This window comes from Zeus faber (assembly GCF_960531495.2).
Source record: "Zeus faber genome assembly, chromosome: 13".
Taxonomy (NCBI): Eukaryota; Metazoa; Chordata; class Actinopteri; order Zeiformes; family Zeidae; genus Zeus; species Zeus faber.
Window position 1 is genome coordinate 12,287,427 of NC_137198.1, and position 6,000 is coordinate 12,293,426.

Sequence of the window (6,000 nt, forward strand, 5' to 3'; positions counted from 1 at the left end):
AACTTACAATAGATCAGGGTTGAGGGGTATCTCGAAATAAACCATGACGTTTTGGCATGTCCACGGAAGTGATGATATTCAGTTTGGCTGTTTAGTACTTAAAACACTGCTAAAAGCAGATGTCGGGAGTAGAAGTAGGGATGCCAGGGTATGAGTATGAGATGCTCAGTCTGTTTAATGGTTATTGTCAGATCATTTATTATCCAAAATGCTAAGCATTTTAGAACCAAACAATATGTTTTTGGAGACATTCTTTTGGGCCTGCAAATAAAACATGTAAGCCTACTTTATGATGAAATTATCAGGTTGTGAAAAGTACCTGCATTTTAGGGTACACTGGAGAGGCCTTTTGAAACAAAATACTGGTGATAATAGTCAGATCTGTAAGAGTTGGATTTGCCATTTGTTGCCGGTAAAAAATTGGTGGCGAGCAACAATTAAAGGAAAGCTATTTAGGTGTGAAAGCAATGCTCTACACACCATCAGCTGCAACATTTAAACCACTGACACCAGCTCATCTGGTTCCAATGACACCTGTCAAGGTGGGGATATATTAGGCTGCACGTGAATAGTCAGTTCTTGAAGTTTATGTGTTGGAAGCAGGAAAAATGGGCAAGAGTAAGGATCTGAGCAACTTCGACAAGGACAAAATTGTGAAGGCGAGACGACTGGGTCAGAGCATCACCAAAACAGCAGGTCTTGTGGGGTGTTCCCGGTATGCAGTGGTTAAAACGTGCTAAAAGTGGTCCAAGGAAGGACAACCGGTAAACCAGTGACAGGGTCATGAGCGCCCAAGGCTCATTGATGTGTGTGGGGAGCCAAGGCCAGCTCTATCCCATAGAAGAACTACTAAAGCATGAATTACTAAAAAAAGTTAATGCTGCTATGATAGAAAGGTGTCAGAACACACAGTGCATCACAGCTTGCTGCATATAGGGCTGCGTAGCTGCAGACTGGTCAGAGTGTCCATGTTGACCCCTGTCCGCCGCCGAAAGCTCCTACAAAGGGTACGTGAGCGTCAGAACTGGACCATGGAGCAATGGAAGAATGTGGCCTGGTCTGATGAATGACGTTTTCTTGTCATGTGGACGACGGGGTGTGTGTGCGCGTCGTTTACAGGGGGTAAGAGAGGGCACCAGGATGCACTAGGGGAAGAAGGCAAGCCAGCGGAGGCAGTGTGATGCTCTGGACAATGTTCTGCTAGGAAACCTTGGGTCCTGGCATTCATGTGGATGTTACTTGGAGACGTACCACCTACCTAAACATTGTTGCAGACCAAGTACACCCCTTCATGGCAACGGTATTCCCTGATGGCAGTGGCCTCTTTCAGCAGGATAATGCTTCCTGCCACACTGCAAAGAGTGTTCAGGAATGGTTTGAGGAGCATGACAAAGAGTTCAAGGGGTTAACTTAACCTCCAAATTCCCCCAAATTCAATCCAATCGAGCATCTGTGAGATGTGCTGGAATGAATATAAACCACTTTGTTGCCGCCTTTAACTTGCCTCACGATAGCATGTTTAGTATTTTACATAGACTTGAGCACGCACGGATGATTTATGATTTAGAAAATAGTGAAACATGTTTAGACATTTTGAACCTCATAAAAAAAAAAAACACCTTATGTTCACGTGTAGTCGTGTCAATCATACACAAATGTGCCAGGCGCACCAATACATGACACAGCAGCAAGAGGACTTCTTCAAGTTATACTGAACTCAGTGAATCGCAACATCCTTAGTCTCAAGTGTTCGAGGGAGGGTCACATTAGCCATCCACTCCGGAGAAAGTATAGGGATGCACAAGAGGAGAGGAACAGAGAGGAACAAGGAGAAGTGAGGTCAGGGAATGTTGTCAATCTTTAAATATTGTTTTCACATGACCCGGTGCTCCCCGAGTAGTAGGAGATCCTTCTGTAGGGCCTCCTAGTTATGATCGAAATGGAAAAGGTCCAGGCTCCATTCAATAAGACCTTCAATATATCCTACAGGAGGGCTGTCACAATCACAAAACTTTAGTTGCAGATTTTCTATCCATTTTTTTCCCCATTTCATGCCACTATCATAATACCATCATTTATTTTATGTCGACCTTGCATTAGGTCTGTTGACATTTGAGCAAAAAAAATATATTATTTTAAAGATTTGTGCAGACAATTTGCCTCAATCCAACTGATGGAAACACAGCCAATTCACAGCTAATTCACATTCTATATAAAGCACAAAAGCAGCGTTTCCAACACTGGCTTAAAATCCCTCTGACATTTGGAGGGAAACATGACTGTGGAATCTAACAATTTTACAAAATGATTGCCACCATCTAAAATAACTGATCAGGCGCTTATGTAATAATTGTGGCACTCACTATGCCACAGTAAATCTGAATCCCTCATAGTGCCTAGGCGAGCCTAGTTGGAGCAAATTCCTGCCATTGCTTCACCAGTCCCAAGTGAAGAAAGATGCTAAACTTGTATTTCTTGTGGGGCATTAAGGCAAATAAGGCTCCAGGGTAAATGACCGTTTGGCAGCCTACAAGCTCCTGTCAATCATATTTATTTATAGAATAAAATTAAATGCCATCTCTGAATCGGTCTGAAAGCATTCTTGGTGAAAAGCATTTATTAAAAATTTCTCCAGTCAACAATAGCCTGTAATTAGTTTGCAGTTAGCACGTACCGACTGCCACAGAAAATGATAGTTTCCCTACCAGTGATGGAAGGCATTGCTTTGTCAAATGCAATAACAATAAAATCCAACATCACAGTCAACTTTATCATAAAGACAATAAAGCCCCGATCATCTAAAAAATACCTACAGTCAAGTGGAAAATGAAAAACACCAGCATTCCTTTTTAACAATGAATGTGAAAGTAAGCTTCATCCAAGAGCCTGGCTCTGATCCAGACACATTCCTTGCAGGTGATGATCCAATCCAATGATGTAAGCAAATACTTTTAAAGATTAAATTATTCTACTTGGTCAGTTTGAATTCAGAGATAAGGAATATACTTTGTGAAACAAGTGCCATGTGATTTAATTAAAGGAGACTTATTATGCTCCTTTTCACCAAGTTAGTACAGGTCTCTGAGGTCCCCAAAACACACGTTTTTGATGGGTTTTTTGCTGAAAATATGACTCAGATTACACATTCTAGCATGCCTTCAACTCAGGACCATGCTCCAGGACAGTCTGTTTCAGTGAGTGGCGCCTGTCTCCTAAGGCCCCTAGTTCGGTGAGCCAATGGGGATTTAGCGTGAGTTCCAGGTTCCATTGTATGCAGTCTGTAAACTTTCACTTATTTCAAACAAAATTGGTTTCTGAACAAATCTGAGGCAAGAAAAAAGCAATCCAGTTGCTGAATCTTCACTCATATCTTCAAGGCATCATTTGAAAGTCTGTTCCATCTTTGTGCGATCGACATTACCGACAATACACAATTATTTTTTAAATACTTAGATTTCCATTGTCTGCAGTTTTGCACGCACAGTTGGTATTAATTCAGCTTTATTTTTTAAATATTTGTGCTGGTCTCTGCAGCCAACAACCGAGCACTTCCCATGCTTAGTTCTAAGCCACCAGACCGGCTAGCGGTGGGGCTTCCGCCGTGGGTGGAGTTACCCAGACGGGGAGCAGTTCTAATTCTAAGGGGACCCAACGTGACGTAGGCTTGGGACACAAATCTTAACGGCTTGTTGGATCACAGGTTTTCTGCTCGAGGCCGAATAACTGGGGGAAAAAAAAAACAACAAAAAAAAAAACTGACCGACTGGGTTGTCTTATTTCACAGGTTGCACGGTAGTAGGCCCATCCGACACTCAAATGTATGTGCACAAGAAGAAAAGTGAGTTTTTCATAATAGGCCCCCCTTAAAAGCTAGTATGCGGGGAAATAGCTAATAGAACTGAATTAATACGGGTCATAAAAGCTCTATGTGCATGGGTGCATCGTTTAAAATACTCAATCACTGACTTAAGTAGGCCTAATCTTGTGAAAACGTTTTTTACAGGGTGTTTTGTGGAAAAATTACACCGTGGGATGCAAAAGGTTATTTTATATTCCGCTTTACAGTTCAATTAAGGTGACATTCTCAGTGTCTAAAACAGACAGACAGCTGGAACGCAGAAAGCCTGATTTGTCTGGGATGTGTTCACAGTGCACATTTTAAGCCTTATTAGGCTTGTGGGAATTAACTGTTATTAATTTGACCAGAAACATTGCACAGGAGCTAAAAACTTGACTGGAACGAGCTCTCTTGCCTCGCCTAACATGACTAAGTCAAGACGGTTGTTTTGGTCGCTCCCATTAGATGTTTGCTTACGTGTCTTATAACGTTTCTTTACAGGCCTAAAATACCCAGTTGCTTGTTGTGTAACAGATAAAGAGCTAGTGTTGAGGCCGTTGCCATCCAAATACGGACGTTAACCACAGTGTGACTCCCATTAATGTAGCTCATAGAAAGCCTTAGGAGCAGGCAAGTGTGTGTATGTTTCTTTAGAGGACAGAGAAAAGATGTGCGTTTATGACGCCAGGAATTGAGTACAATAAATAATTGGAGTCACGTTGGCAGCACATTATTTACCCTCAATCTATACATTGGTGAAACAGACAGTGATTCAAACACAATCGGCACACTGTAGTCGGGTGATGGTTTGCTTAAAAAAGGGAATCCGCTGTGGGTCCCTCCATTAAGTAGAATAGTTTCTCGCACACAGGGAAGGAATTGAGCTCACAATCACCTCTCTACATCCAGTGTGTCCTGAGATATAACCCCGAAAACACATTGCTTCATTATCTAGCTTCCTGGTGTTATTCCCGACTTAGCGGGGAGGGGGGAGGTATACTACCAAAATAAGTAAACCTCTTGTGTCTCTGCAACTGGTAAGAGTACCAGCCGCAAAGGGGAGTTAATTGGTAATGGCTGAATCGTGTTAATGAGTTAAATGTTGCTCAGCGGAGGAAATTCCCTTATAGCCCTATCATTATAAATGTGAGTGACAATAGGTTCGCTGTGTTGATACACAACACGTTAAATAATTGCCAGGTTCTGTTACAAAAAAACCTAAGCTTAAAAGTATTGTGCACAAAGTACTCATTGTGTCCGTTTCTATTTGATAGCGTCAACCTAAGCACACTGTGATCCCGTGTACAGAGTATAGATTGCCTCTGTTGTTTTGGCAAGTTTGTAAATACTTTAAAAGGTATGCATCATCACTTCATGTCAATACATGTATGCCCCTTCGAGACTGCAATTACAAGGTGCGACTGAGATTGGCAAAAAAAAAAAACGAAAAAAAAAAAACCCAGAGAACATTGCTTTTCATTACAATCGCCTCATCTCACGTCTTAAGAGAAGAGAGAAACATGGACAGGCAACGAAAGACAAGAGCGGTGATGGGAGGTGGCGGAGAATGGAGTTTGACCGTTCAGCAAATCAGGTGTCATTCAATGCAGTCGCTTGTTCAGCTCCGGCCGACGTGCCGATCAATTACCGCCCGGGGGCCGCACGGGTACACAATGGAAACACATTGGCCTGGGATGGGTCTGCGCCTTACAACAAACATCAGCCTGCTATTGCGAATAAAAGTCACCTCCGGAAAGGGGGAGGTAGACGGGTCAAATCGCCAGCGGTGTATGAACGGCGAATAGATCTGGGGATGACACCGTGAACTCTGTGTGTTCTTCGTGTCCGTGGGCCCTGGTCGGCGACATGCCGAGCGGCGAAACCTAGACGGGAAATGGGTGGGCGCCCACGAGAGCCCCCGCTGTCTACCACGGCGATTCTCGACCCTTTTCATATCAACGACCCCCTCGATTCGATGCGCGTTACGCCACGGCCGCCCGATGAGACTGTGTCTCTGGGGCCCCCGATCTGAAAAGATTTGTTATCGTTAGATGTGATTCCGGCCCAAACGCCCTGGCACCTGTGGATACGATAGTGACAGTAACAGGGAAGCGGATATCAAAACAGTCATTATTGTAAACTCTCCGAGGGCGCCGGCGCCT

The 6,000-nt window shown here is 43.4% G+C and overlaps 1 protein-coding gene across 5 annotated transcripts in view; it reads right to left on the minus strand.

The window, feature by feature from the left end:
• The window catches only part of ppp2r5ca (protein phosphatase 2, regulatory subunit B', gamma a), a 30,719-nt gene that overhangs the window by 17,632 nt on the left and 7,087 nt on the right, over positions 1–6,000 (minus strand). The window lies entirely within an intron of this gene.